This window comes from Pipistrellus kuhlii, unplaced genomic scaffold (genome assembly GCF_014108245.1).
Source record: "Pipistrellus kuhlii isolate mPipKuh1 unplaced genomic scaffold, mPipKuh1.p scaffold_m20_p_1, whole genome shotgun sequence".
Classification (NCBI taxonomy): Eukaryota; Metazoa; Chordata; class Mammalia; order Chiroptera; family Vespertilionidae; genus Pipistrellus; species Pipistrellus kuhlii.
The window spans coordinates 21,701,640-21,712,736 of NW_023425404.1; the positions used below are offsets into that span (position 1 = coordinate 21,701,640).

The window sequence follows — 11,097 nt, forward strand, 5'->3', positions numbered from 1 at the left end:
ATGTGCCTTAAGGTCCTTGTCTAGGAGCTGAGATATCAAGACACGCATTCTGCAAAAGAGGCAGCATCAAGTCTTTTCAGTAGGTCCCATCCTCTGACCACTCTCCAGCTTCCCAAAGACCTTCACACCGGGATGGGGCAGTGCCCTCCACTCTAGCCAGGTAGGCAACCTCTCTCCTCTTCATGCCAGTGCTAACCTTCAACTAACTACCCATCGTTGTTGGTAGGTAGTTGAAGGTTAGGCACTGCCCCAAGGTTTTTGGACCCAAATACATGAATTTATAATAGTCTTTAAATAAAAGTCTGTTAGGCTGAGCCCACTTCTGCTCTTGGCCTTTCTTCTAAGAGAAGGAGAGAGAGGTGTAGAGAAGCTGAGTGTAGGTGTGGGTGGCCATTTCTGGTAGAACATGAAGTTAAATAAGTGGCTGATCACATGGTATGGTAGAAAGAATCCTGAACTAGATCAGACTCTAGCCCGAAAGCCATAGCTGGCTCTGGGCAAGGTCCTTCACCACCCAAGCTTCACCTTTGTCATCTGAATGTCCATGATGTCATTACTCAGCATTTCTGACATGGCCACTGTCAGGTTTTCTCAAAGAGCATTAGCAGTACTATTCACTGCACCCATAGGTGACAAAGACTAGGGGGAAAGCATTGCCCTTACCCTAGTTCCTTGGTCGGCACACCGCGGCTCGCGAGCCACATGTGGTTCTTTGGCCTTTTGAGTGAGGCTCTTCCACAAAATACCATATGCGGGCACACACGTACAGTGCAATTGAAACTCAGTGGCCCATGTGCAGAAATCGGTTTTCAGCCTGGGCGAGTCTATTTTGAAGAAGTGGCACTAGAACACTCAAAGGGCCAAAGAGCCGCATGTGGCTCTCAAGCCGCAATTTGCCGACCACTACCCTAGCTCACCACCACACACTTTAAAACACCGCTTCCTGATCACTTTGCAACATATAAGATACCTATTTTGTGCTGATTCAGAAAACCTGACCTATTCAGCAGCCTATTTGTATAAACCTTCCCTTTCTCAGCATAAAGTCTGCCATCAACAAGGTTCCCACCCCTTAAATCACCCCCATGTCAAAAATGACTATTCGCATTACAACTACTGCTAACTTAACTATGCCCCCTGAACTACCTCCATACCTCATGCAGTTCTGAAAATAGAGCTCCCTGGAGAGATGACTAAACAGGATGTCAGGCTCTAATTGTCTCACTCTCTGCCTTGACTTGTTTCAAGGCAAAAATATGTTATGCTTAAAAGCCACTCCCTCATCTTCAATAGTAAAGGCCTGGCAGGGCTACACACATTTGACCTCACAAGACAAACTGGTGCAGGCACAGAAGGAGCTGCTGCCAGCCCCCCGGACGAACAGACTGCCAAACTGCCAGAATCACTGTGACTCTCCAGCCCACAGCCGGCCCACAGACTCCCTCCAACACGCTGTCAGGACTGGCAAGGAAGGCCACCCCACCCCGACCAACCGTCAGGCAGCAGGGCATTCCTCAGAACCGGGACCTTTCACAAGTAGAACAGGCTTGCGTCCACATTCCTCTTTTATTGTTGGTGCTGTTTGGTTGGTTGTGTGTGTTTTTGGTGTCCACATCTTGACCCCTGCCACTATTGTGGAGGAAGCAGCCAGACTTGAATGCCATCTTCAAGCCTCGCCCATCTACGATCTCTGCCCTCAGAACAGCGTTCTACAAGCTGCAGGCTGAGACTCACCAGGGGGACATGAAAACAATGGGGTGGGTTGCACACAGCAGGAATTTTTAAGTAGAATAAAATGGAACAGAAAATAGGAACCCATCACGTAGTAAAATAATAATAATAATGAAGTAATGAAGTGCTGTGTCAAACCATTTGCAGTTTTGTACGTTAAGTATTAAGGGTGAACTGGGTTTCAATGTAAAAATGTATTCATTACTCTCACAGAGGAACAATTTGAAAAATGTGGCCTCAGAGGTTATCTGTTTCATCTACACAGTGCGGATGGGCTATTGGCATCTCTTCATTGTGGCTGTTTGGATACCCCCGAAACAGCCAACTCACTACCCCACAAATGGCGCCCTTCATTCCTTTATGTCATAGTTCTCTTATTGCAGAAGTGAAGCCACTAATAGTTTTCACTCATTGACCCCAGTTCTATCCTCAATGGCTGTAGGAGATCGTTTCTCCCCAGCTAGAACATCCATTCTGGTCAAGCGCCTGTAACTTCATTATAACTACCAGCCCAGGTCGAGGCACATGCCGGAGGCAACCAGTTGATGTGTCTCTCTCATATCAATGTTTCTCTCTCTCTCTCCCCAATCTCCCCCCTCCATTTCAGTCTAAAAATCAATGCAAATAATATCTTTGAGGATTTTAAAAATAAAAGTAAGACAAATGGTAGGGAGGGGTACAAAAGGGGCATGTGGGTACCAAGACAATTACATGGAGAAGGAAAACTCTAACAAATGGTACTAGGACAACAGGACTTCCACATGCAAAAGAATGAAGGAGGCGGGGCTCCTACCTCATACCATATGTAAACATGAACTCAAAATGGATCACAGATCTAAGTAGAAAAGCTAAAAGTATAAAACCCTTAGAAGAAAACACAAGGACAAATTTTCCTGACCTTGGGTTAGGCAATGATGGCTTTTTAGATATGACATCAAAATTTCAAATGACAAAAATTTGACAAATTTGACTACATTACAATGTAAAACTTTTGTGGTATAAAGCAAACAAAAAAAAAGTGCCTATACCTCACTGCCCAAATACCCTTTCCCAAGTGCCACTCTCATCAGCTTTTCCTATCAAGCCTTCAGTGGCTTCCCAGGGCCTTTAGAATAAACTCACTGCTCCACCTGGCTTTCTGGGCCATCCGGACACCCCTTTGGCTGCCTTCCCACTAATTTATCCAAACCTCATTTTCAAATGTCCATTCTATAAACTTGCTTGTCTTGTCGGGCCTGTCTCCTCACTATTTCACAGCCAAACCTTTGCTCATGCTATGGTCTCTGCTTGGAAAAACTCTCTCTTCGCTTTGCCTGTTTATTCATTCATTCAAACGTTTATTGAATTACTCCTAGGGTTGGGATCACTGCCAAGTGCTCAGGATTCCCTGGGGCTGCAGGTGGGATGGGTATCAGCTGCACCTGGCGAAGATGATGCAGCCACGAGAGCTGAAGGAAGGGGCTTTTGCCAGGAAGATCTTTACATGCACATTGACCTCTCCAGTCTCAAAATCCCCATCTCAGTTATTATCTCACCACTTCCCTATGCCCTTGAACAACTGGATAGAATTTCACATCCTCATAAAATGTCATACATCTCATCACCTGCAATAAGCTCAATCCAATGAAATCTGACAGCTTTCTATTCCCCAAAGGCCTTAGCAGAGGTCTTTGAACCAAGTAAACACTCAACAGAAGCCTATTGATTTGGTCTAATGAGTTGAGCTGGAAGTCATTTGACCTCCTCAACCACATCACCTATAAAATAGGGATGACAGTATCTTCTCACATAATAAGTATTATGTGACAGCACTGTATGAAATAAAGTGCGGCAAGATGGCCCCAAAGCCTACCAGGAGCATATGGACAGCACAGCCCATGGCCTAGGAATCACATGCTATGTTTGACCTGCCCAGCAGTCTCCACCAACCTCTTCCTCCCCACATCACCCCCTTAGCCAGTGCTGTTTTTCTTCCCTTGGCATTACTTTGCAGAAGTTGAGCAAAGCACTTATATCCCTGACTCAGTCTCTGACCATGAAATGAGAGGGTTGCTTAAATACCTTTCTGGCTCTGATGTTGCATGATTCTAAATAGGCTTGAGTAAAATCCTGCACATGAGACTCTATGGAAACCCCTCATTTAATTAATTTCCCTTCGCAAAAGGCATTAGAATTGATCACAGTCAGGAAACTTCTGGATGCTTAATATTCATTTCAGCCTGAGATAAGCAGGGGAATTTAGCATATTGAGGGGAAAAACAAACAAACACAAAATCCGTTATTTGGTTAAAGGTTAACATTTCACCTGGACCCCATTGGCTTTGAGCCAGATGTCTGTGATGGTGAGATGGCTGGACTCTACAGCATTTCTAAGCCTTGCCCTAGGGTTAAATCACAAAAGAACCTATAATATGATGAAGCATTTCACAATTCTCTTCCAGCTGAAACCATCAGGCTTAAAAATGAGAGTTCAAATTCCTAGAGGGAAAACATTCTTATAAGTTATACCAATAATCAACGAGGAAGCACGGGCCTGGGTCCTTTAATAACAGAAACAACAGCTACTATGTCTTGAGCTCATCAACATGCAGGAACCCTGCCTGAGTTACACTACTTCTCACCTTCGCCACCTGCAAGGTAAGTCTCACTGCCACCATTACACAGAACGGAAGATGGAGACTCAGGGAGGTGAAGGAACTGACTGAGGCCACCCAGCAGTGAAGGCCACCACGCCAAGACCCAGACTCAGGGACAGTCCTTACAGGCTGCTGTGACTGCACTTGCCTGCGGGTTTGCCCCTTTCAACCCAAAGCCAGCCTACCTGGCTTCTAGCACATCATCTATCTCCCCTGGGAGCTCAGACAAAATTCATGCCATCAGCACCTGAGGGTGATCCCTGCCAAATACCAGCCCTTGTGTTCCAGCCTCCCCTCCTCAAAGCCAAGGCGAATCGGAGTGGCACTAGGCTGACAGTGTCACCTGACAGCTCTCAATAGGGGCGAGAGGCAATATCTGCTGATAGTGGCATGTGTGTCCTGGGGCTGGTGAAACCCAGCGGGCAGCTCGGACCCCCTGAGTCATCTGCTTGTGGGACCCAAGTCAGTGTCATGTGCTGCAGACACACGACACGCCCCCTCGCTGTTGGGAAGGAATTTAAAGGAAGAGGGGTGAGCGATGCAAACCCTACATCCCTGCTAACTTTTTTTCATCTCTACAACCTCCAGAGTTTTATGTGTTAAAAGCACGCTAAGAAGTACCACAAATTAAAACCTATCCAGAAAATATGATTCAGGCAGAAACTGAACAAAAAAAGTGAGGCTAGTCAAATCTGACTGAGGTTTAAAGTGAAGGAAAACACTCTCGTGTTAGGGATTAAATTCTCATTTTGCTAAATCTGGACACAACGTGTGGTGAGAGAGAAAGGCGGGAAAGAGGCCGAGACCACAGCTCCGGTGGCAGGTCATCTGGCTCCTACACCTGGAAAATGAAGGAGGACTAGGTTTTTAACTAATGTTTCTATCTAAACTCTATAACTGCAAGTCAGAAACAGTTTCTGAACCCCACAGAGCAAGGAAAGATATATGAAGACTACTGAAGAGTCCTTCTCTAAAATGCTCACAACTCTTTCCCATCCTAGCTCAACATACCTACAAAACCACTATAAATTTAAATTTAGAATTATTTCAGCCCAGAGCCCACTACACCTATGTTCTAGCATTAAGAAGGTGTATCATTGCCCAGCCGGTATGGCTCAGTGATTGAGCGTCAACTTATGAACCAGGAGGTCATAGTTTGTTTGATTCCTGATTGTGGCACATGCCTGGGTTGTAGGCCTGATCCCCAATAGGGGGCGTGCAGGAGGCAGCTAATCAATGATTCTCATCATTGATGTTTCTTTCTCCTCCACTCCTTTCTTCTCTCTGAAATCAATAAAAAATATACATATTGGCAAAAGTACAACTCTTTTACAGTAAAATTAAGTTTTCCATAGAAGCTTGAGAAAGACTATTGAATCTCAGAGGGAAGGTGGGGGTGGGTGGTGGGTGAAAACAGATCAACCACAGGACTTGTGTGCATATATGCATAATCTATGGACACAAACAATAAATAGTGTGGTGAATGCCTGGGGCAGGGATGGGCTAGAAGGAGTCAAAGTAGAGGGGAAGGAGGACATCTGTAATACTTTCAACATAAAGATTTGAAAAAAACCCACAATAATTTAGTCATTGTTCAGAAAACATATTTACTTTACAAAGGCCTAAACTGATACTTTCAAAATAAGACATTTTAATTAAAATTTATATAAATAAAATAAATGCAATACTATTTAATATACCTACATTATGAAATCTTTAATTTTTTTCTTATCAATTTTTAAAGAGCTTGATACCTATCATATTTTATATCTAAGCCATCCATCATGCACAGACTTAATGATCCAAATATTACAACTTGTTTTTCTAAATGCACAGAAGAAATAAAAGTGTCAGAACAAGTAAACCACATCATATTTGTAAGGAATTATCTGCTTCAAAATTCTTATTTATAAAAATATGTCAATAAAATTATGTTTTATGTGAGATATCAGGAATTGTTAATTATCACTCATGAAAAAAATGTGAATTGAACAAGAGATTTTCTTTCTTTAGAAATAAGCAAAGCTGACATTAATTTAGATACAACACAAGGCATAAATATTCAGTAGCTAAACCATAATCTGATTAAAAGTCTTTTTAATTAAGTAATTAATCTACACTAATAAAAGAGTAAGATGCAAATTGACCATACCTTCATGATATCCACCAGCCAATCAGGAGTATGCAAATTAACCCAACAAAGATGGCTGGTTAGTTTGCATACACAGGCATTGAGTGGCAGGGGGCATTCCGCACCACCCCAGCCGCTCCAGGTCTCTGGGCAGCGTGGGAAGGCGGGAAGGCAGAACGGCAGCTCCGGCCGCAGTGAAGGCAGGGCCCACAGCGAGAGGAAGGAAGGCCCATTCTTGCACGAATCTTTGTGAATTGGGCCTCTAGTTAAACAAATAAAATTTCGATGTTTCTCTGCCCAACATAAAAAATCAGAAATAGTCAGGATCGGATTTCTCTGAGGACTAAAATATCTTTTCTCTGCCAAGGAGAGGACTAAGATAGATAGAAATGGTCTACTGTGTGTTAAACTGCTGTGTCTCTCCATCTTTATCACCAATGAAAATGTAAATAAACTGAAGGATTCCTTAGGCTCTTCAAAACTCTCCACGACAATTTCCCATCCTCTGCCTCCAGCACTTCCTTTTTCTCTACTAAGGTGTCCTCAAGGACCTCACGCAGGCAGACTCAGAGGTGAGAGAGGAAGCACGGTAACGGCAATTCCGCTCCACACTGGAGAGCACTTTCAAAGGCCATTATCTGCATGACCTCGTGCCTTCTCTTTCCTGCTCAGCAGATCCTTCCAGAAAGCAGAGTCCGTCCTTGCTAGGATGAGGTTTAAACAATATGGGCTGGTGGCCCTTTGACCATGGCTGAGGGAAGGAATGCACTTCATGGTCACCCTCATTCTCCACAGCCTCTGTGGGTTGCCTGGTGAGAGCTCCTCTGAGGGGGAATTTCCATAAGAAAGGAGAAATACTAGGAGATGGAGAGTCTAGTCAGTTTTGCCATGGATGAGAAGTTACTTTTCTAAGGTAAGCACGGATACATATCAAATGTTTGCAATGAAATAATTATTCCCTCTGACTCTGCCCTCAGCCTAACGGTTTAAACTGAAGATGTCAGCTCAAACAAACATAAGACATAGCTTCCTCTTCCCCCAAGTGGCCCAAGATAACCTCTGAAAATGGTTTGCTATTCACTCCATCCCACAAATCATGCCAAGTCAAGAAGCTACATGTTCATGGTCACTTTAAGAACACATGTGAAAATGCCCAGGCCATCAAGGGTAAGCATATCTGAAAACCACCAAATACCTGAAGGACGTCACTTTGCAGAAGCAATGTGTGCCATTCCGTCATTACAATGACAGAGTTGGTAGGTGAGTCCAGGCTAAACAGTGGGACTGGACACGGGGTTGGTGGCCCCCACAAAAAAATGCTGAATTTTTGCTGCACATGCTGAAAAATGCAGAGTAGTGCAGAACTTAAGGGTTTAAAAAGATTCTCTGGTCACTGAGCACACCCAGATGAACAAAGCTCCCAAGATGTGGCAGGGAGCTTACAGAGCTCACGGGCAGATTAACCCACACGTGAGCCGTCCCTGCCACATGGAGATGATGCTACCTAAAAAGTGCAAATTGTTCCTGAGCCAGAAGAGGAGGTTGCACTGAAGGAAAAAAACATCTCAGAAGAAACTGAAGAAAAACAAACAAACATATGCCCAGGAGTAAGATTAAAATAAATGCTAAATAAAAATTTTAAAAGAGCGGATATAAATAAACCTAGAATTATTCCACCTTGTTGATTTTTATTATTTACTGTAATGGAAGGAGAAGGCAAAGCTATTACAAAATCAAAACAAGGAATACATTTAAACTACATATTTTGTTTACTTAAGCTAAATTCAAGATGTTTTATAGACTTGTCTACTTAGTCATGCTCAGGCTCTAGGTTAACTTCAGAACTTGGAGGGAATTAGAAAATACATCTAGGGGAGGTAGAAAAGACTAACGGGGGTCAAATATATGACGATGGAAGGAGACTTGAGCTTCCATCTTTTGGGTGTAAACACGGAATGTATTATAGAACTGTACACTTGCAACCTATGTAATTTTATTATCCAATGTCGTCCCAATAAATTCAATAAAAAATTTTTAAAAGTACATCAAACCCAAGTGTCTCTCCCACTGGTTATCTTACAATAGCACTTTTACTCATTTTGGGGAAGGAAAAATGGAAGCTCTTCAGAAGAAGGACATTTGTGCCCTGCTCACAGATTCAGGTGGCAGCTTTCCAGGTGGGCCAGGGAAAGGGAGACAGAGAGGAAATACGTCCAAATGCACAGAACCTTTAGGGGTTTCCTATGGTTGGATGTAGGCTACGTAATGAAATGGGTCAAAAATGGGCCTGGAGAGTACAGGTCATCAGATCAATAATGTCTCATGGCACGCTGGGCAGCTAGGCCTCACCCCAGGGCAATGGGGAGCCATTGAAGGGTTTTAATCTGAGAAGTTAGATAGATCATGCCAACCTGTTAGATCCCTACAGACAGGATGTTGGGGTTCGGAGGGACAGAAGCTGGTGGTAGATATACACGTCTGAAGACTTCTTCAATGACCTCAGGGAAGGATGGAGGTGACCTGAGTTAAGCCAGCAGCAGTGGGGATGGGGAGAAGGAGGCAGGCAGGAAAGACAATGGAGGGAGAAGCAGCTGCACTTTGCAATCGGAGGTAAAGTGGAAGGTGAAAGAAAGGGGATCACAGAGAGACTCCAAGGCTGATGATCCCTGGGGCCATTCACTGAGACAGACACTCTAAGGGGAATAAACAGATCTGGAGGAAACATGTAGAGTTCAATGTGCGTCTGTTACCCACATTAGCTGAGCATCTACTGGACTGCCCTTAACAGTGTTGTCAAGTTGAGATGGAAAAGTAAGAACACCATGAAGACATAAATTACAGCCCATTGCAGTCTCAACAAAACAGGTAAATGACAACATGGAAAGCACTATTCAGATCAAGAGGATTGATCACTGGGCTGGGGCAGAGCTTCACATGGGAATGAGACCCCAGGGAGGCCCAAAGGCAAGTCAGTAAGCAGAAGAGGCAGCCATGGTGAGCAGAGATAGAACCAATAGCAGAACACAGACCAGGCTAGTGCAGATGGAGGAGTGTCCACACCGAGGAGTGAGAGAAGGCTGGAGGCAAAACTAGGAACTGCACCCAGAGAATTTTAACTACCGTATTTTTCGGACCATAAGACGCACCAGTTTTTAGAGAAGGGAAATGAAGAAAAAAAGATTCTGAAACAAATAGTGTCCTAAAATATTTTATGTGCATTAAAACCCAACATCACAGTCATAAACACATGTAATCAACCCTGTAAAGTAAACAGCAGCATTTAGAACCATTTTAGAGCCGGGCAAGCACACAGAGACCACACAGAGCCGGGCAAGTAAAAAAACTTTTTTTTAAAAGTATATGTGTAGGCTATATTTGGACCATAAGACGCAGGGACTTCCCCCCCCCCCACACTTCTGGGGGGAAAAAAGTGCGTCTTATGGTCCGAAAAATACGGTACATATCGCAGGCAAAGGGGACTCACTAGAGCAGTGGTTCTCAACCTTTCTAATGCCCCGATCCTTTAATACAGCCCCTCATGTTGTGGTGACCCCCAAACATAAAGCTATTTTCGTTGCTACTTCATAACTATAATTTTGCTACTGTTAATGAATCGTAATGTACATATCTATGTTTTCCGATGGTCTTAGGCTCTACAGCAACAATTCTCAACCTGTGGGTCGTGACAGGAAAACACAGATTTGTACATTATGATTCATTAACAGTAGTAAAATTACAATTATGAAGTAGCAACGAAAATAATTTTATGGTTGGGGGTGACCACAACATGAGGAACTGTATTAAAGGGTCGCGGCCTTAGAAAGGTTGAGAACCACTGCACTAGAGGGTTTTGATTCGGTAAACTGCTGGAGAGTAACTGTCAAAGGACACTTTGTCTACTAGACCAACCAATGGAGGAAAGCTATGGCCTAGCAATATGAGTTTTCCTAAGGGTGGAATCAGTGGAAATTAAAAATCAAACACAAATTCTAGAAAGGTAAAGGGAACTGAATCTGGGGCCTGGCAACCTAGATCATGCATGGGTCAGCAAACGAAGGCCCAGGGTCCCATTTCAGCCCACTGCCTGTTTTGGTGAGTAAACGTTTACTGAAACAGCCGTTCCTATTTTTGTTTACATATTACCTACGGCTGCTTTTGGGCCAGAAAGGCAGAGATGAGTAGCTGTGACTGAGACCTTATGGCCCCCAGAGCCAAAAATACTTACCATCTGGCCCTTTACAGGAAAAGTCTGCCAACCTCTGTTGCCATTATCAACCAGGGAACTCGGGGAGGGAAGGAACACGTTTCAGAAGGAAGGAAATGAGCTCAAATTTGGACACAAAGGTACCCAAATAGAAACATCTGTCAAAAAAGTTGGGGGGGAAAAAGACAAACTACGAAGACAGGGCTGGGGTCTTATTTGGGAATCTTTCTCAAAAGGTGATCACTAAGAGCCTGAAACTTTTCAAGAAAGAACACAGGAAAGGGAGACAAAAGATAGGAAGTTCGTTTAGGAGATGGATGAAATAACTAGATATGCAACCGAGTGATGGGAGGATGCATCCAAGGGCAGGGTCATGGGGTATGGAAGAAAACAAC

The 11,097-nt window shown here is 43.8% G+C and overlaps 1 protein-coding gene and 1 pseudogene across 2 annotated transcripts in view; one reads left to right on the forward strand and one right to left on the reverse strand.

Annotated features, from left to right (window-relative positions):
- Positions 1-11,097, reverse strand: part of PRKCH (protein kinase C eta) — a 245,639-nt gene that overhangs the window by 176,315 nt on the left and 58,227 nt on the right. The window lies entirely within an intron of this gene.
- Positions 7,564-8,109, forward strand: LOC118717103 (annotated as a pseudogene).